The following is a 21364-nucleotide window of genomic DNA, read 5'->3' on the forward strand; positions in this document are numbered from 1 at the left end:
ACCTATTTTTAGCTGTTACTTTAAAGCCAGAAGTTGGCACTGGAGCTTGGTCAAACGCCCTTTGTCATTTATTAACACGGTGTGCTGGCTGGCTGATTGGTATTATATATTTTATTAATAGATTGCTCTAGCTCGAGGCCGTCTCCAAATTCTTTGTATGAATCCTGTATAATCGAGGCGGATCATCTCTCTGATAGTCTTCAGACCCGCGACTGTGTCTGCTCTTGTCTTTCCAAGGTGATTTGGATGGCATCCATGGGCAAGGATAGTGTGGGGGGGTTCATTTCTGGGGTGTCTTTGCCACTTTGGGAGTGTGTGGCCTTTCCTACACCCCCCAGGTGGTCGTGGGCTCAGCCTCTGATGTTCTTGGAGGGGAACCCCCCACTCTCAGAGATTTTGGTTCTTTCTGTGGGGCTGTGTGGGTGAGCATCCCTAACGTAGACCAGCACCATTTAGAGTCAACCCACAGAAGGGCAGGAGACAGGGTGATCTCTGAGAACACATTAGGAACTCAAAAGGAACCTTTCTTGGCAGATGCAAGAGCAGTTAGGGGGGTTGTGGGGACCTTTGTGGAGATAACCCTCAAATAGTGAGGTTTGGTTTGGTGGGGGCCACTCCCTGTGGCCCTCTCCAGGACCCACAGGGCAAGGCTCAAGGACATCGCATGGACATGTGGAATTCTGCAACACACACCGAGGGTACTGCAGATATACAAGAATAAACAGAAGCCCATGGCTCATCCCTCCTAACGGACAGATAAACAGACACCATGTTGAGCGTCAGAACTCCCAGCAAGGGCGATTTATGAAGTACAGCAGCAATGTCACCTCCTGTGGTTGCTAGGATGTCTCTACCTTGGCATCCCTGAACCCAGGCCAGCTTACGGCTTCTCAGGCCACCACAGAGCTAGCTAACTCAACTGGAATCAACCTGCAGCGGGTCCAGCATGTCCTGAAAGTGCCTTCCATGCCGTACCGCTGTGGGTGTGCATGCTATGTGGGAAGTAGGGGGTGGAGGCCAAGGCCTCCTCAGTGCCTAGATGGGGGCAAAGCACCAAGGCTGAGCAGAGCCAGCAGTGCCAACAATCCCTTCCCTGAGACTTTGACTCACAAACCTCGAAGTGGAACAGCTGCTGGACCACTTGTTACCCAGCAACAGCAGCCCAGGAGTCTGCACATCACACGCCAGGAACAGGGCAGGTGGTGGCTCCATCCTCCAATTTCCTTCCCAGTCTGCTATCTGCTGAGGGGAGTCCCCAGTCCTCAGAGCCATGCTGAGAGGGTCCCCAGTCCTCAGAGCCATGCTGAGGGGGGTCCCCAGTCCTCAGAGCCATGCTGAGGGGGGTCCCCAGTCCTCAGAGCCATGCTGAGGGGAGTCCCCAGTCCTCAGAGCCATGCTGAGGGGGGTCCCCAGTCCTCAGAGCCATGCTGAGGGGGTCCCCAGTCCTCAGAGCCATGCTGAGGGGTCTCATGATTCTCATGCTGAGGTGGAGGCTGCCGCAGGGACTTCAGGCAACACTATGGGCACAAGCCAGGACCCTGAAGCTATTGAGCCTTTTTTTCCTCCTGACTGGGACACCTGCCATCCATAGGCTTCCCTGAAAACCACCACTTCTCCTCCTTTGTGTGTGTGTGTGTGTGTGTGTGTGTGTGTGTGTGTGTGTGTGGTGGGGTAGGCTAGAGGTAACCTAGGCCAGCATTACTCTGTCAACCTTATTTTTGGAGAGAGTCTCTCACTAGCCAGATAGGGGAGGCTGGCCGACCCGAGTGCCGTGGGGATCCTCCTGTCTCAGCCTCCTCAGCACTGGGATTACAAGATGTGCCTCTGCACCCAGCTTTTTATATGAGTCCTGGGGACCTGAATTCAGGTCCTCACACTTCCTCACCCAGGGGCCCAGCTGCCCAGCCCCAAGGATGCTCCTGAACACCTCCAACCCTCATTTCACTTCTCTGACAGGTGGCCAGCTATGAAGTGTGAGCAAGGCCACCGTGACAACTAGTATTGAGGGTTTCTATGGCCATGCATGGCATGGGGGAATGTCAGTACAGTGTGGTCCTGCACAGGGCAGAGGGTGAGCAGCTGCGGGCCTTCAGCTCCCTAGGGAGAAAGTGCTCAGTCATTCTGACTTCTGTCTCCTTTCTTAAAAAATAGAGACAATGAAGGGACCTCCTAAGAGAGCCACCCACCCGGTGAATTCACACCACCGCATCACGGGCTCCTAGTCACTATAGCTTGTGGTGGGAGTGGGGGATGGGAGGGAAAGAGGGAAGATGGCTGAGGTTCAGGAGGGGAGCCGGTGGAAGAAGACAGGTGTGGTGGTTTGCCGGAGGAATACAGAATGCACCTAGCTAGAGCAGGGCATGGCTTCCTATGAAGTCATACAGCTCTCCAAGGCTGAAAAACAAATAAACCAAAAGCAACAAATAACGCAGAGAATGGTGCAGGGCAGGAGGGTGCAGAGACCAGAGAGCTGCGTCAGAGTGCAGGGCAAACAGTGGTGGTGGAGCGATGAGAAGGGGACCAGTGCAGAGGGTCCAAAGCAGGGGTGGAGGGGTGGAGCGCCACCCGGTCCCCCACGTGGGTTGGGAAGGCGGGATGTGGAGATCACAGGTGAGTGCGTCTTGCTCAGGCCACATGTACTCCTTAAGAACACAGCTTCCTTCTAGGACCTGGGGCTCAGAGATCAGGGTCCCTGGAGCTCTGGCTTCTCCAACCAACAGGTAAGAGGTTTTTACTAGGGAAGCTGAAGAAAGATGAGACGGGAGTCCTCAGGCAGGTGGAAGAATTTAGAGTTAGAGAGTGGGGATAGGAGCTTTCCGGGGGTGAGGGGGTGGGAGGGGGCTGGCGAAAACTCTGAGGTCATCCCTAGAACGATCCCTGGCCACTGTGAACCCTTGAGAGCCATCAGCTCCCTTCAGCCTCTTCCACTGGAAAGAACGAAAGTTAAGCCTAGCCGAGTTACACAGCTTCTAGCAATGTCAGAGCCTAAGGAGATCTCCCCACCAGAATAAAAGTCTATCTCATTCAGTCTCATGGGATGGAGAGGCCACAGCCTAGGACAGTCAGGACAGAGATGAGAGTTGAAAGTCCAGAACTTTCTATCCTGAGAACTGCCAGGGCCAGTGTGTATGCGCATGTGACTTCATGAGCAAGCATGCAGCCCTGGTTCCTGACTCCGAGCGCTGTGCCCAAGCCTAACCATCGCTGCACGCCGCACGCCGCGCACACACGTCTGCCTCCTGTCTCGCAGTAGGAGCTCGGCAGCCCGGCTGGCAGCTGGGAACCTTCCATCTTTGCTATCAAAGTTGGGCCTGGAAGTCACCCAACTGGGGTTGTGAGCACAGCCCCAGGGTCACACCAGGCTGGCTTCCTGATGAAGCCCTTGGGGGTTTAATCCTGGCCCTTGGCTCCCTGCCTATCTGCCCGCGTCTCTGAGTCCATGTGTGTCACCTGCCACCCACAGGCAGCAGCTTCTAGGCCACGCATTTCCTAGCCAGAGGCCCCTGGCCTTTCTTCACACACACACACACACACACACACACACACACACACACACACACAGCCATCTTTCTGCTCTCCACAGAAGACCCACACTGCTGCTGGGATCTCAGGGCCGGCAGAGGAGGATTTAAAGCTGCCAGTCTTCCTCTGAGGCCACTATCCCGTTCTTTCTGCCAACACCAGGCAGGTGTCCTGCACCTACCTCAGAGGGCTGGGCAGTGCCACTTCCCACCTCTACTCTGGAAGACCCTGGGCAGCCTCCCAGATTCCAGCTTGAACTCTCCTGGATCTGATGAGTCTCAGGGCAGTCTATGTGTTGTGTCCTCGCCAGCCACACTGTGACAAGTTTGAAGATCCTACAGTAAGATCCAGAACTTCCTTCCAGTAGAAGTTGTGGCTCAAGACCTTATGTGGCTCCGCGTCACCACAGGGAACAGAAAGACAGAAGACAAACTTGCAAAAGGCAAGCTTGGTCGATGTCAGAGAGATATACAGAGCAGAATAGAGGCGGCGATGCTCCGTGTGCTGGCCAGTTAGATATCAACTTAACACAAGGTAGAGTGGTTGGAAAGGAAGGAGCCTCAGTAGAGAAAATGCCTCCATAAGATCGGGCTGCAGGCAAGCCTGTAGGGCATTGTCTTAATTAGTGATTGATGGTGGAGGGTCCAGCCATTGTGGGGGGTGCCTCCCCTGGGCTGCTGGCCCTGGGTTCTATAAGAGAGCAGACTGAGCAAGCCATGAGGAGCAAGCCAGTAAGCAGCACTCCTCCATGGCCTCTGCATCAGCTCCTGCCTCCAGGTTCCTGTCCTGCTTGAGTTCCTGCCGTGACTACTTTCAAGGATGAACTGGGTCTAATCCCTGATGAAGGTGGAAGAAGTGCTGGAAGATATACACAGCAGGATTGTTCCTGCCGGCCAGACAGGGACTCAAGAGTCCACAGAGTGTCGGGTGACGGCATCACAGGGCACGCATACTGTGGAACATTATACGGCGATGAAAAAGAACTGAAAACACCTGCTGTGCTGTCCCTCGGGTCAAAGTTCGGCAGCAGTGTCCTTCACCAGGTTTGGGTAAGTACAAGTGTAGAACTGCTCGCTTCGGCAGCGCATATACTACAATTGGAATGATACAGAGAAGATTAGTATGGCCCCTTGCATTTGCATGACGTGCAAATTCATGAAGCATTCCGTATTTTTTAGTGGACACTAGATGTAAAGCAAAGGGTAACCAGGTTGCATCTCAGCTCGGAGAGGCTGGGTAACAAGGAGGACCTTAAGAGGGATGCATGAATTTCCCGGGGAAGAGGAAATAGATGAGATGTCCTGAGTAAACTGGGGGCAGGGTGGGGGAGTAGAGCGAAGGGGTTGGGGAGATGGGAGTGCAAAAGATCAGGACGGTCGAGATGGGGACGGGAGGGGGGAGAGTAATGAAGGCGTTATCCTGATAGCGGGGAATCATTGTGGGGCTGGGGAGAAACTTGGTGCCAGGGAAACTCCCAGGAATCCACAGGAAGGACCCCAGCTAAGGCTCCGAGCAATGATGGAGGGGGTGGTGCCTGAACCGGCTTTCCCCTGTGATCAGACTGGTGACTGCCCTGATTGCTATCATGGAGCCTTCATCCAGTAACTGGTGGAAGCAGATGCAGAGATCCTAAACCAGGCCCTGGGCCGAGCTCCAGGAGTCCAGTTGAAGAGAAGATGGAGGGATGATATGACCAAGCCAGGGATGGGGGTGGGGGGAAGGAGCTGAGGGGAGGGTCAGGATCATGATGGGGAAACCCACAGAGACAGCGGACCTGAGCTTGTGGGAGCTCACCGACTCTGGACAGACAGCTAGGGAGCCAACATGGGACTGACCTAGGCCCTCTGCATCTGGGTGACAGTGTGTAGCTTGGTTTTCTGTGGGGCCCCTGGCAGTGGGACCAGAACCTGTCCTGGAAGCATGGGCTGGCTCTTTGGAGCCTACTCCCTATGGTGGGGTGCCTTGTTCGGCCTTGATGCAGGGTGAAAAGCTTGGTCCTGCCTCAACTTGATATGCCATGCTTTGTTGATTCCCGTGGGAGGTCTTACCCCATCTGACCGGAGACAGAGGAGTGGATGGGGAGGGTGGAGGGGAGGCGGGGTGGGGAACCTGTGGTTGCTATGTAAAATTTAAAAATGATGAAGAAAAAATGAAAAAGAAGCTGGACGGGGTAAGGGCCTCTGAAAGGACAAATCAGGGAAGGTTTAGCGCGTCCGGCGTATTTATGCAGACGATGCCAGGAAGGGACAGCTTGGTTCAGGAAGCCTTTATCAGTGATGGACTTGAAAAGAGACAGGAAGATATGAAAATAATAGAAATAGTGTTGGTAAAAATTTTATTATTAAATTTTTGATTTTGGCATTTAATCAGTTAGACACAAAAATCAAGTGGAATCATTAGTCAAACAATACCTTTAGATTCCACTATGAAATTAAGTGAAATCTTTTTTTTTCTTGTATCAATAAATACCCAAAAGAGAGAGAGAAAAAAGTAAATGTAAAAGTGCATGAGGATAAAGAATCACAAAATTAAGGAAGAGGGAAAGGACTCGATGTGGCCTTCTTCATTGACCCAGTGGCTATGGGGAAGGTTCCCAGCTCGGGGGCTGCTGGGAGACGGCTTAGCGGGTAAAGTACCACACATGCATGAGAATCCAGTTCAGACACCTCAGAACTCATCCATAAAGTCCTGGGGGGTGGAGGAGGCGGAGATAAGTACCCCCCACCCTGCACTCACTGGCCAGAGAGTCCAGGCAAGTCAGTGAGTTTCAGGTTCAGCGAAGAGACAGAGGAAGGCATGGGACGGTCACTGGCCTCCACCCTCATTCACGCATGCCATACAGAGAAATGACTAAAATCTACAATGACTGAGAATAACACCTACAATTCTAGCACTCGGGAGGCCGAGGCAGGGGGATTACAAGTTTGAGGCCAGCCTGAGCTACATAGGGAACCCCTGCTGTGTCCCTTTCCAGATGTTACAATAGCAAATTCTGTTCTGAGGACTTCAGCAGAATCCAAAGTCAAAAGGCAAGCAGAACAGAGAGGGACGGAACCCGCTACTGTGCACGGGAAGCCTCTGGAGTGTGAGAAGCCACCTGGGAGGGATCTCCAACTGTGCTATTCTTTATACCTTTGGTCATAGTAAATATTTTATAATTAGTGAAATATTTATTAGGGATTCCTTAAATATTTGAGATGTCTTGAATATTTTATAATAAATTTTAAAACGTTTTGAAAAGGAGCTACCTGTGGTGTCGGACTGAGTTCCCCGTCCACAGAGGTGTGCAAAGACAAGGACAGGCTGCCCTCAGGGTTCAAACACTGGTTCGTGGGGTCCTGCTTAGTTGGGTAGGGAGTGGGGATCAGGTGTCCGTCTGTCTGTCTGTCTGTCTGTCTGTCTGTCTGTCTGTCTATCTGTCTCCAGCTCTGGCTAAGGAGAGAAAAAGCGGTTTTCCCTCATTCTGAGGACCAGGCTGAGATGCCAAGTCATTGCAGGGGCTCTGGGCAGCAGGAGACAGGAGCTTGGTCCATCTCTTTGTCTCCATAAATACAAACTCCATCAGCTGCCAAGGGTTGGAGCCAGCCACACAGCACAGCACAGCACAGCACAGCAGAACCATGGGTCCCAGGAGGCTGCACACCCCTTTCAGCTTCCCCCAGGTGTCACACATTTCTTCCAGCCACCCAGAAGCCACCTGCCCACCTCAGCTTCTGCAATCACTGGTTTCAGTCCAGAGAGGGTAAGGCACTTCCCTAGAGATGCACAGTCAGATCAGGATAGAAACAGTAAAACTGAAGTCTCGGCCCCTCCCTAGGGTGTTTTCTAACTCTTTCTAATGGCATGGGGCCTGGAGACAGCTCCTCCTTGGCAAGTGGTTTTCCCCTTGTTCTGTCCCCAAGACTTGGAGATGTTGGTGGCTTGGGCAGGTGATAGAGCAGAGAGTCAGAACTCAGACTTTTCTAGAACTCTCAAGTGGCTGTCCTTAGCTTTATTATTATTTGTCTGTGTGTGTGTATGTTCATGCACAAATATGTGCATAGTCACATGTGTGAGGGAGAGAACATGTGTGCCATCACACACGTGTTGGGGTCAGAGGACAACTTCAGGTGTCAGTTCTTGCCTTCCACCTTGTTCAAGGCAAGGGTGTCTTTTTCGTCCCTGAACACGCCAGGCTAGCTGGCCCATGAGCTTCTTGGCAGCCTTCTGTCTCTGCCTCCCATCTCCCCGTAGGAGCGCAGGGAGTATAGACCCGCACCACTGCATTTAATAGGGGTAGAATTCGAACTCAGTCCCTTTGCTTGCACAGCAAGCATTTTATTTGCTGAGCCTCTCTCATTAACTTGAATGTTGCCTAAGGTTTTGGAACCTCAACCAGAGCATGAGCAGAACCCTCCCTAGCTGGCCCCGCATCCTATGCGATGATTAATGGACCTCCTGGTCTAACGTGCTGTGTGGACAGTGGATGCAACCCTCTCTCCGGTGCCCTTTCTTTCCTAAGAATATTGGTTTATTCTTGTTTGGGAACTCCTAGCAAGAGAGGGCTTCCTGGAAGGGGCCACAGAGAGCCTTGGAAATGATGCTGTGCAGGCTCCTAAGGTGCTCGTGTGCCTGCTTGCTTCTACTAGGTCCCAAGATCCAGGACATCCATGGAGAATCTATGTCCAAGAATTCTGGTTGGCAGCCAGCTTCTATTCTCATCATATCTTTTAAACTCGAGGGCTAGTAAGATGGATCAGGAGGCAAAGGGAATTGCTGCCACGTCTGACGACCTGAGTGGGAGAGAACAGACTCCAGCAAGGTGTGTGTGTGTCTCTGTGTCTGTGTATGTGTGTGTGAGCGTATGTGTGTCTGTGTGTGTCTGTGTATGTATGTGTGAATGTGTGTGTTGTGTATATGCGTGTGTATGTGTGTGTGTGAGAGAGAGAGTGTGTGTTTATGTGTATGCGTGTGTGTATTTGTGTGTGTGTATCCAGCTAGGATGCAGATGCAGTGGAAGGAGCTAAAGCCACTACCCAGACAAAGAAATCACAGCAGGAGATGCCTGCCCCTACCTGCCCTGGCCACCAACCCCTGAGCCCTTATGTGTAGGACACAAATATTTCTTATTTACTGAGTTTTGGTTCATTCCGTCATCTCAATGCAGAGGGAAACCTTCTTTCTTAGGGGATCCAGTTACTGGGGAGGGGCTCAGCAGGAGCATGGAGGTGTCTGGAGGGAGGAGGATGGAGAGATGGGAACACATCCCTACTCTTCAGCTTGTTTCTGCCACACCTGGTCCCTCCTCTCACCGCCTCCCTCCATGGCCCACCCTGGTGAACCTGTCCGGCTCATCCACAAGCTCCGGCGATTACACACCCATGGACCGCACCTCGGAAGCTGAGCCTCAGGCTCCCCACAGCCTCCACTGAGTGCAGTCAGCCTGGAGCTGCAGCCCTACTGGGTGTTTGAAAACCAAGCAGCCATGGAACGCCTATGATCTCGTCGCAGCAAGTAGATTGCTGGACCAGAGAGACGGACATCCGTGCTGGAGTCTGGGCAGAGGCCAGCTCTTCTCTGTATGTGTCCTCAGAGCCACGGCACTGTGAGTCACTCGGGCAGCCTGACAGGAGGCTCAAGCAGAAGGCACCAAGCAAACGCTCCCTTCTGCAGGATGCTCTCCACACCACGGCTCTGACGACAGCCTCTGGTTCTGTGTCCTCAGCCTGATGCCACTCAGGTCACTAGGCAGATACTCCAGTCCCCTATCCTTCATCATCATGCCTGCCCCTCCCCTGCAGCTCTGTCACAACTCACAGTGATGCCCAGAGGCATTCGGGGATGGTGGGGGTGATGCAGGGAACAGGGGCACAGCCATTGGGAAATATGGGTTAGGGCAGTTAGTTCATGTACATTGGCAAACTTATCCTGGCCGGCAGGTGAGTGAACTCAGCTCCCTTCCTGGCAATAAGAAACAGATGTATCTACAAGATTCCTTTGCCTCTCTTAGACTCTCCTTCTTTCCTGCCTGAAACACAGAAGCAATCGCTGGAGGTACAGCAGCCGTCTTAAGACCACAGGGACAAATGCTCATGATGACAGAACAGAAACTGGAAAGACTGAGTTTTCAGGATGGTGCCCCATCACCATGCTCTTCACATAAGAAAGAGGAGTCCTCTGTGGGGTTCAGCCCTACAGTGTGGGTCTTTGTTTTACACATTCTAACTGGCACAGCATAAAAGAACGCCGAACTGTTTTACTAGGGAGTGGCTACCAATTCAGATTCCCTGCAAATGCTTCCAACTCTTAGGTGGAAAGTCTCAAGCCAGGACTTCTAGGTCTTAATCTCCTCTCTCTCTCTCTCTCTCTCTCTCTCTCTCTCTCTCTCTCTCTCTCTCTCTCTCTCTTTCTCTCTCTCTCTCTCTCTCCCTTTAATAAAGCAATAGCAAGCTTTGGGCTCTGAGCCTCCCTGGGGCTACAGCACCCAATGAGAATTTAATAACATTGTTTTCTTTCCATTGAATTTATTTTTATGATTATGAATTCTATTTATGGCCGGGGAGACCTGTTTTCCATTTGTGTTGTGCTGTAAAACTTCCCTTTATATAAATGTATTTAAGTTTTTAAAAGGCGGATTGATTTAGAGAGAAGCTGTAAAGGGTGTCATGGTAGGAGAGGTGGGGCCCGTGAGGGGCACACTGGTGGGGTGTCTGAGCCCATTGCACTGCCCTCGGATTGTTGAATCACCTGGGGGAAAGTCCAGGGCAAGGCCATGAAGGTCACAGCCGTCTGCTGCCCTCTGGGAACGTAGCCCTGACGCCCAGGGGCCTGTCCAGCCCCATTGCTCCAGGGAGTTTCTAGAAAGCCAGTCTCAGAGTCATTGGTTGGACAATTTGGGGCTTGGTGGGGACAGGAGTCGGGTCACCCCAGCCTTCTTCAAGCCGCCCTACCCGCCTGTGAGAAGACTTCAAAAGCAGGGACTCCAGGAGCCGCCTGACCTTTCACTAATTAGCTGGAGTTGTTTGCTACATGGTCTCCAGCCCTTCCCTAGACAGCGACTCAACAGGCCAACGTGGCTGCTGTCAACCCCTGTCGCCCTGGGGCACATAAACAGTTTTGTGCTGGAGAACAGCGGAGCACAGCAAGCTGGGCTTCTGCAGCTTAGGGATGGAAGGCAGGATCACTGGCTCTGGGACAAGTCAGCAGATGCTACCTGGATAACAGACACTGGGTCCATTTCTCAGACAATGGCGGAGAGGCAGAGGAGGGGGAGGATCCTTCACAGAGGGTCTGGGCTTCACCACACCAGCTCCAGGGTGTTCTAACCACAGCCATCACCACAGCCATCAGACAAGCTTAGTCCCTGCTCATGGACACGGAATCCTGCCAAGGACTACATAACACGGAGGGGCCTTTCTGAACTCTTAATAGTGACTTCCAGGAAAGAGGCTTCTAGGGATGGAGTCCCTGTACTAGGAACAAGAGAAAGGCAGGAATGGGGAAGGTTAAAAAAAAGTGGCAGAGCCTAGAACAACTAGGTGTAAGGGATCTTGGAGAAAAGAGGCATGGCTCAGTGGTAGAGCCCCTGCCTAGAATCCCCCAGTGAGGGGAGTGGGGTGTGGCTCAGTAGTAGAGCCCCTGCCTAGAATCCCCCAGTGAGGGGAGTGGGGTGTGGCTCAGTGGTAGAGCCCCTGCCTAGAATCCCCCAGTGAGGGGAGTGGGGTGTGGCTCAGTGGTAGAGCCCCTGCCTAGAATCCCCCAGTGAGGTGAGTGGGGTGTGGCTCAGTGGTAGAACACCTGCCTAGAATCCCCAGTGAGGGGCTGGGGTGTGGCTCAATGGTAGAGCACCTGCCTAGAATCCCCCCGTGAGGGGCTGGGGTGTGGCTCAGGGGTAGCATGCTGACCTAGTGTGCAGGAGTCCCTCAGTTCCATCCTGAACTCCTCCAGATTATAACTCAGTGCCAGCAACTGAGAAACAATGCCCCGCCCCTGGGTTCCTGAGGAAGCCCAGTGGAGCATATGTGCGCCTCCTTCAGACCTGCAGGAGCCTGGAGGCCATCTGCTCTGCCACCTGCCTTTCCAGGTAGTTGTCTGGGAACCGTACCATCCTCCATTCAGTCAACAAACACTCATTCAGGGCCTGTGTCTGCCAGGTCCAGAAGGATGCATTTTAATATTTGAAATGTCAAGCCTGGGGCACAAGAAGAGGGAAGGAAAGGGGATGGGCCTAAAGGAAACCCTTAGAAGGGCAGGGGTGGGCATATCTCCAGGTATGGGTGCTGTGTGCTTAGTGCAAGCACTCTGCTTCTCTGTTTCTCCATCGGCTACTTTCCCCTAAGAACCCAGGCGTCTCACAAATACTCGCCTCACTAGAGAGGCCCAGGAAGCCCTGTATAGATTTTGAAGGTTGGGGATGGAAAAGGACTTCCCCAAAGCCCAGTGGCGACAACTCCAAAGGCAGAACAGTTGGGAGGGAATGGGAGTGATCCCGCGAGAAGAGGCGTGGCCCGGGGTGAGGCCAGGCTCTTCGTACTCGTGGCTGTGCCGATGCCCTGAGGTCAGTGCAGCCAAACCTGCCCAGTTTTATGGCGATCATCCATGCTCACTCCTCCATGTGGGTCCTACTCACCGTGTCAGGGGGTCTCGGGATCTGTGTTGTTCTGCATCTGCCCCCTCCTCTCTCTGTGTGGCACAGCAGAGACCGGGTGTCGGCTGTCTGCCTTCCTGAATCCCAGGCTCTATGAAGGCACCATCATCCCTGACTCCTCCTCCAAGAGGCCTCCTGGGCCACCTTCCTGAGAGGTCTGGTGGCCCTCTGACCTCCAGCAGAGAAAGGCACCATATGGCCTATCTCAACCCCGTGTGACACAGGAGAGCACCTCACAAATTTCCAAATGCTTTCCTACTATAGTTTGGTAACTCAAAAAGTAGACTTCTTCAAAGCTCAAATGCAGCAGGCAAGCAGCCTTTGGAGAAAAACCCCCACCCAAAGGAGAACAGCCTTAGGTCTCAACAGCACCTCCTATTGGTAACGTGTGGTATTACATCCCTGCAACACTGGACAAGGCAGAAAACTAACAGACTGGCATAGAGCCCAGAAAGGAGGAATCCAAGCCCTGTTGTTCCAAGAGGGCACATCTAATGATCTTGTCCAGCCTCTACCACCTATAGGTGGAATTATGTTCAAAACAGCACCTGGGTAGTACCAGAAGCATTTGCTAATGGCAGAAGCCTCATCCCATTTTCCACCAGGGTCCAACCTATATCTGTGGTGTCAGCACCTGCCAGCTCCTGGCTGCCTCTTGCAGTCCTACGCCATTCCCTGTGGCTTCTGTCTGTTAAAAAGGGACAGAGCTTCTACATGGGACTGCATGAGCAAGGCCTGTATCTATCCAATGTCTGGCTCTGCCTCCATCTTCATGAGAGACTGACCATGCAAAGACCACCACCACCCCTAGCAACTCTTCCTTCTATCCCCAGGGCACAGGCTGCTTGGAACTAGTCAGGGACCATGAATTGAGGAAACTAAGTCAGGAGAATGAAATCTTGGCTCAAGGGCAGCCCTGTTGCTGAACTAACCAGTCTTGGGGAAGGTGGTCACTAATGGGGCTCTACAAGTACCCAGATCACCTCATTTATGCATTGTGCGCTCAATAGTTCATACATGTATTCATTCACTTGTTCATTCATCCATTCATGCATTCATTCATCTATCCATCCATCAATCCAGCCATCCAGCCATTCATTCGTCCATCCATCCATTCATTCGTCCGTGCATCCATCCATTCACCAGTCCATCCATTCATCCATCCATCCATCCGTCCGTCCGTCCGTCCATCCATCCGTCCATCCATCCATTCATCCGTCCGTCCATCCATCCATCCATCCGTCCGTCCGTCCATCCGTCCGTCCATCCATCCATCCATGCATGCATCCGACCATCCATCCATGCATCCATCCATCCACCCATGCATCCATCCATCCATCCGTTTGTCCATCCATCCATGCATCCATCCACCCATCCATCCACCCATCCATCCATGCATCCATGCATCCATCCATCCATCCATTCGGTCCATCCATCCATTCATCCGTCCATACATCCATCCATGCATTCATCCATTCATCCATCCATCCGTCCATCCATCCGTTCATCTGTCCATCCGTCCATCCATCCATGCATCCATCCATTCATCCATCCATGCATCCATCCATGCATCTATCCATCCATCCATCCATTCGTCCATCCATCCATGCATCCATGCATCCATCCATGCACCCATCCATTCGGTCCATCCATCCATTTGTCAGTCCATCCATCCATTCATCCATCCATCCATCCATCCATGCATGCATCCATGCATGCATCCATCCACCCACCCATCCATCCATTCATCCATTCGGTCCATCCATCCATTCATCCGTCCATCCATACATCCATCCATACATCCATCCATGCATTCATCCATTCATCCATCCATCCATCCGTCCATCCATCCGTTCGTCTGTCCATCCGTCCATCCATCCATCCATGCATCCATCCATGCATCCATGCATCCATCCAAGCACCCATCCATTTGGTCCATCCATCCATTTGTCAGTCCATCCATCCATTCGTCCGTCCATCCATCCATCCATCCATGCATCCATGCATGCATCCATCCACCCACCCATCCATCCACCCATCCATCCATCCATGCATCCATCCATGCATGCATCCATCCATCCACGCATCCATCCATCCATCCATCCATCCATCCATCCATCCATGCATCCATCCATCCATCCATGCATCCATCCATCCATGCATCCATTTGTCCATCCATCCATCCATCCATCCATCCATCCATCCATCCATTCGTCCATCCATCCATGCATCCATCCATCCATTCGTCCGTCCATCCATCCATTCATCTATGCATCCATCCATCCATCCATGCATCCATCCATCCATTCGTCCGTCCGTCCGTCCATCCATCCATCCATCCATCCATTCGTCTGTGCATCCATCCATTCATCCATCCATCCATTCAGCACATCAGCCTTAGTCTCTGAGCATCAAGAAAATATACAGATTCTCTGGTAGCTATGTCATTCATCCTTCTCATTCAATCTGGAGGCCCTGTGGCTGAGAAGAGGAATAAATAGCGTCTCCCAGTGTCATGCACCTCAGAAGATCCTGGGGCCGAGGACTTGGAAAGCAAAGGGTTTTATGGGGGTGGTGAGGTGGCTCTGGGATACTTGTGCCCCTGGAAGGCTGGCAGAGCTGGAGGATGGCTGAATCTGTAGTCTGCACTCCCAACTGCATTTCCCAGGCTGGCAGGGAATGTTAAAGGCGACAAGGAACCTGTCGCTGGAGGACTGTGTGTGTGTGTGTGTGTGTGTGTGTAATAGACAGTGAGTGGCGGTAATTACCTAAAATTGTGGGTTAGGAGCGGATGTACATAACCAAAAAATACACAGGGAAGTGGGGGGAGCACTCATCAATTAGAACTAATTACTTAACAGCTAATTCAAATAATAATGGACTGTATTTGAATATGCTAACGAGGCCAAACCTGCCTCGGTAAAGGTAAATGGAACAAGAATAGCAGGAGGCCTCAGGCTGAGATGAAACCCAGGGAAGCAGTCATTGTTCCTTCTGCAGGCCCGGCCCTGGCCACCACCTACACTCCATCCCCAGGACTGGTCAAGGTCCCTGCTCTGGGCCACCTGTCAACCCCAGGCAGCCCCAGCTTCTAGCGCTTGGCAGAGTCCTTACTGCAGCAATGCCTGGGGGAGAAGAGAGTGCATGCCCAGTTAGCCACACAACAGGCCTGAGACAGGAGAGAAAACTGAGTTCTGAGGACAGTCCGTGGCCTGCCAAAGACACCAACCCAGGGCAGGGTCAGGATACAGTTTCTGCCACCATCAGACTTCGCTGCAAAGCTGTCCAAGACAGACCGCTGCACCGGCCTGCGCCACCACAAACACTGAGTGGACATCAGGGGACTGGGGGCAAGGGTCCTGTTGTCCCACTGAGCTATCAGCCAGTTCTGTGTTCTCCATCTAGTGCTGCGTGCTGCCACACCCAAGCCAAGGCAGTCGCCAGGAGTCTGTCACGTAGCATGAGTACAGGCATGCACATACGACTGCACATATGTTTATGCATGTGTGTGCACACACCTGAACACAGGCAGAAGTCAGCGTGGGCTTCAGGCCCGCTCACTGGCCCTCCGGAGATGGGGTCTCTCAGGTACATGAGACCAACAGGCTCCCAGGTGATAAAAGGCTTTAGTTGGCCCATCACAAGTGTTTGAGTGACAGCAGATGACAGATCGGTGGCTCTGCTGGAGAACACACTTACACACTCACACACTCACTCACACACACAGCAGGAGGCATGCCACCAAGCCTGCTTGTGGTTGAGATCTGGACACCTAGGACTGAGAGCTGCTTCGAGTCGGATTAGGGAACAGAGCTCCCGGGAAAGATCCTGAGGGCTCACAAGGGTGTGGTGGCATTCAAGTGACATCCCTGGCTGGTGAGACTTTAATAAGCCCCTGAACTGAAGTTTCTCACTTGGGTCTACCTAAGAGCCTCAGCCATCACCTAGGCTGCAGGATCTGAACACAGGACCCACTCTGGAAACATATATATTGTCTATGATGCTGGGGAAAAGAGAGTCAGACCAAATTCAGAGACCCCAAGGTCTGAACTGAGAGTTGGATTCTTCACTAGTGCCTGAGGCCATTACACAGGGAGGTAAACTGAGGTTCTGATGCCAGATCTCCTAGTTAGCCGGTGGGAAAAAGGTATGAGATTCCTCTACAGATGGGTACCTTTGGGAAAGCCATGGCCTCTGAGTCAGTGCACTGGTCAGGGCAGGTGGGTTCCTTGGGTTCCAACTTTCTCTGATGGGGGCACCCCCAGTGTTCCCAGGATGAGGGCTAACTTGATCGACTTGCAAATGTCCGGGGAAGAGGGGTGGGAAAAACCAACAGCGCCCAGAGTTGACATTTGCATTTCAAACACTTATATCAGCAAAACAAATAACAGTAATTATACCATTTGCATATTTGTGCCAGGATTGTTTAGCATGGGGGGAGGAGGGGCGCCTGCTGATGCCAGCAGTCCAGCCTCCTGCACAGCTGTTCCGCCCGCCACTGCCTGCCTGCCACCCCCTGTCCCCAAGACCACACCTCGGGTTCCCTGCAGGGAGGGGAATGACCACCTATACCTGACCAATACCTGACCCCGTGACCCCAGGCCGAGCACCGGCTCCTCACCCCATCCTCTGCCCTTTTCTCACACCACTGAGACCTCTCTGTCCCCTACAGTGTCTCTCTCCTCGCTCGGAGTGCCCCACATCAGGGCCACCAGCCTAGGAGACTCAGAACCGGCTGTCTCTCCAGCTGACATCCTGCCCCAGTCCAGTTTGGAGGGGAGTGCGTCTTCACCACCACCCCGATGGGAACTGACGACTCCAGGCCAGTGAGGACCCTAAGCTTTCCCTGGGTGGGGTTGCCAGTCCTCCTGTGCGGTATAGGCAGGCTAGGCCCATAAAGGACGACCCACGCAAGCCCCTGCCTTCCACTGAGCGCCAGGCATTGCACAGAACTTGAAGGGGAAAGCCATGTGGCCTCCGACTGGGAAGGGAAAGGACAGAGGTACTGACCTTACTCCCACCCCAACTCCAACCCCCAGCGTGTCCCCAAGGCTGTGCAGGCAGGTCTTCCTGGACACCCTGGGAGAGCAGGAGCCCAGCTTTAGGAACCCCTCTGTGATCACGCTTCCGCGGCACGCGAGTCTCCATTACTCTAGGTGCATAGCTCACAGGGTCGTGGGTGGAGCTAGCTGCTCACTCCTGCCCCCTCACCCAGGTTCAGGCTATGACAACTCAAGTTTCAAGTCCAGCAAATGATGGAGAGGTCCCCTTGGTCAAGTGTTGCCTGCAGAACCCACAGTTGAGAGTTCTCCCAGGAGCCCTCGGGCCACAGGGCCCAAGTGTCGGTCTCAGCCCAACACAGCACAAACATCCTGCCACTACAGAGAGCAGGGAGCTGAGGAGATGGGCGCACAACTGGAGAGGAGTTAGTTGAGCTGAGGAGCTACGCCAAGGTGGACGGAACAGGAGAGTGACCACACGGGTGGAGTGGGAGTGGGAACTGTCTGGAGACCACCAGAGAATCAGAGGAAGTCTAGAAGGCCAAGCTTTGTGGGAATAAGACAGCTGGACCCAGCTAATTCCCAGGCCCAGCTTGGTACTTGAGTATGGGGTGTATTTGTGAGACACTGTATCCATGGCCAGTGCCTGTCTGCTATATGACTGTGCACACGGAGGTTGTGACTACATGTATAAGTGTGTGATGATGTGTAACTGTACACTTACATACATATGTGTTCATTCCCCTGTGTCTGTGTAAGAAAGACCACATGTACTCAGAGGAAAGGTTGCATGCATGTGTATATATGTGTATATCTGTGTATATTCTGCAGGCTTTCTCGGGTGGGTGGCCTTTTATTTAGGTAAGGACTGAGTGGACAAGGGACTAGGAGTTGGCCTGCAACTCTCTCCCCATCTCCCAGAACAGGGCGCAGACCAGAGTTGGGCAGAAAGCTGACCCCATTCACCAACACATTGTCTCCTCCTGTCCCCATTACAGTGGACCCTGGTCACCGCCCTAAAATGAGCACACTCCCCTGAATAAAGACCTTAACGAAGATAACAAGTGTGGGTGCTATCCTGTTAGAGGGTGTTCCCAAGGCCACTCACCTCTCACTGACCAGGATTGTCATTGTGGGGTGTCCTATGGACCCATCCTCCATGCCCTCTGTGATCTCTACCTTCAGATGCAGAAACTCAGAGCTGGGATTTGAAATGAGCCCGCCTGGTCCCTGTCTGCTTACAGGGCACACCCCAGCATTCCAGCTCCTTGTGACAGCTCTTAAAAGTCTTTAAAACCTTTAATTTGTTCCTTGATTGTATGTGTGTGCATGTAGGCACATGTGCATGCACAAGCGTATGTAGGTTTACACTACATGTAGAGAGGTGTCTATGCATATGTGCACACACACATGTATGCATGTGGATGTGGAGGCTGTTCCTCGGGTGCCATCCACATTGGATTTTGAAATAGTGTCTCTCAGTGACCTGGAACCTCACTACGTGGGACTGGTTAGCTGGTTAGCGAGTCCCAGAGATCCTCCTGCCTCTGCCTCCCCAGTGCTGGGGTTACAAGTGTGCATTGTAGTAAGTGTCCGGCTTTTTAGGTAGAGTGCTAGGGATTGAACTAAGATTCCCACATTTGTGCAAAAAGCACTTTACCCCCAGAGCCATCTCCCCAGCCCCTGTTCTGTGTTTTGAAACAAGATCTTGCTCTGTAGCCCAGGCTAGCCTCAAATTCCCCATCCTCCTACTTCTGCTTACAAGACCTGGGGTGATTGGTGTGTAGTACCATGCCCATTTTAGAGAGAAGAAACTGAGCCAGGATACCACAGCCTGAGGCTGAGCTGGGCTGAATGTTTTGCTTTCGTCTTAAACCTAGGCAGAGGCAGCGGCTAGAACGGTCCCTATGGTAATCAGGGCTGCACGGTCTGGTCCCTGCGCTGCCTGCGCAGCGTGCCACCTCCTTCCTTCCTTCAATCTCTCCCAGCTCAGCACAGACACGGAAAGCCAGACCCCAGAGACTCTCAGGTGCAAGTGAGGCCCCTTCCCCGGGTAGACTCCGAGCTGCAATTAACCCCTCACCCCACCCATTCCCACAGCCCCACAAATTCCTGATGGAGTAAACCGTTAAATGTGAAATATTAAGCCATAAAGAAAAAAATCTGGATGGAAACACAGCCCAACCCTTATGAGGTCTCAGGAGAGCCGCCGGCTTTCCAAGCTCAGGAGGAGTGGAATAAATTGTAAAGGGGGAGAGAAGCACGTTTGGCTGAATAAAAATCAGGAAAAGGTACATAAAAAAAACAACAAAAAATGAAACTCTCTGTGGTACCAAGAGGAAATGTCTGTGATGCATTTGGCAGAGGTGGGGCAACACCCACTCATACCAGCATTGAAGCCCAACAATGCACAGACACATGGGCAAAGAATCAGACTCAGAGGGAAAAAGATGGCTAACAGGTACACAGGTTTGTTCAGCCCTGTGCCTCAGGGAAACACATTTTGTAAGGATTTTGGGGGGGGTGTGCGCGCGCGCGTGCGCGCACATGCATAGTGCCCAAAAAGACCAGAAGAGGTCCCCTGGAAATGAAATATTGCGTGAGTTTCTCCATGTTGTGCGATCAGAACCCAGGTTCTTCTCAAGAGCATCAAGTGCTCTTAGTCACTGAGCCATATTTCCAGTTCCAGAAACACATATTTTAATAATATTTTAATGAAATAAGATGAAATCCAACTTGTGCTCACCAAATAAGGATTGGTCTACATAGTGAACAAAAAACCCTAAGTTAAGGCTAAAACTCAGTGCCTGGCAAAGCTCATTAGACCGTGGTAGACTGGACCAAGCGCTTCTGCAAAATCATTCTGAATCCAAATTAGAAGCCTTTAAAGTGTGCCTTGCTTCAGTTGGGAGGCTGAGGCAGAAGGATCGTGAGTTCCCGGCCAGCAAAAATGTATAATGAGGTCCTGGCTCCAAAGCAAAGGAAACCATGACTGGCTCTCAGCAGAAAGCACATCTCATGGTGAAGTTTCTCTGAGATCAAGAGAAAAAGCAGGGACATTTCTATTTGACACGTTCCCAGTGACTTCAGCCACCGCAACAAGGCAAGAAAAAGAAAAAGTTCAGAAAGGAAGAAATGAAACTCTTATTTTCCGAGGATGTGACTATGCATATAGAAGCCAAAATTACGTGTGAATTCCACTAATAATCAGTGTCCAGTCAAGTGGTAGGTGTAAAATCCACATACAACTGTATACTGGATGTCTATGTGTTTACAGCAAAAAGCAGATTACTAAAACAGCTTCTACTCTCGCGGAGAACCTGAGGCAGGCTCCAAGCACCCAGGCAGCTTACAAACATCTGCAATTCCAGCCACACAGCTGACATCCTCTGCTGGACTCACACACAGACACACACACACACACATTTATGCACGCTTGCACGTGCATGCACACACACACACACACACACACACGCAGAGCATAGAGATAGAGAATTTATCTTTACTTTTTAAATTAACCTTCTCCAGATAGATCTATAGGCTCAACCAGATTCCAGTCAAAATACCATTAGATTCTTTTTCTCTTTGTAGAACTTGACCAACGGGTTCAAAGATTTGCATGGAAGAGGCTTGGCTGGGAGAACAAGGTTCTGTGGGGTCTGTATGGATAACTGGCTATGGAGCTATGGCGACTGGCATCTTGTGGGACTAACACGAGTTTAGATGAGCATTCCTACCTGCCCACAGAGTAGACGGCATACCAAGAGATGCATCTACCCTTGGATGAGGTATAATAAACAAACAGTGGAAGGTGACGGCCCTCTGTCATTCAGCTCTCTAACCGCAAACACTGTGAACTTGAGTTACCTCTTCCCGTCACACTTCCAAGCAATCACGCCTGGTCCATTATGCTGGGGATTGTCATGTGCTATTTGAGCTCAATGAGAAGCTGACTCTGAGGTGGGTTCACCCACCCCTTTTCAAATCCACCCGTGTTTGTCTCAGGGTGTTCCCCACAGTCTGAGGACGGGCTGCCCCCTTAACTCCGGGACTGGGAGAGAAGTGTGACCAAAGGGCTGGAGGAGAAGAAGGTGACATCCTTGAAACCGCTGGAAGGGTGAGTCTATTTCCAGAGGTCGTTATCCCGTGATGGGAAAGCACCTGGAGGGGGAAAGAGAAACCGGAAGTCCAGCCGAGGAGAGAAAGCTCAGTCATG

The 21364-nt window shown here is 52.1% G+C and overlaps 1 protein-coding gene and 1 non-coding gene across 4 annotated transcripts in view; one reads left to right on the forward strand and one right to left on the reverse strand.

Annotated features, from left to right (window-relative positions):
* Positions 1–21364, reverse strand: part of Elfn1 (extracellular leucine rich repeat and fibronectin type III domain containing 1) — a 64538-nt gene that overhangs the window by 13114 nt on the left and 30060 nt on the right. The window lies entirely within an intron of this gene.
* On the forward strand, positions 4592–4697 carry LOC130872355 (U6 spliceosomal RNA). The gene has a single exon (XR_009056954.1). It is a non-coding gene; the product is annotated as a U6 spliceosomal RNA (small nuclear RNA).

The sequence above is a fragment of the Chionomys nivalis genome, chromosome 3 (assembly GCF_950005125.1).
Source record: "Chionomys nivalis chromosome 3, mChiNiv1.1, whole genome shotgun sequence".
Classification (NCBI taxonomy): Eukaryota; Metazoa; Chordata; class Mammalia; order Rodentia; family Cricetidae; genus Chionomys; species Chionomys nivalis.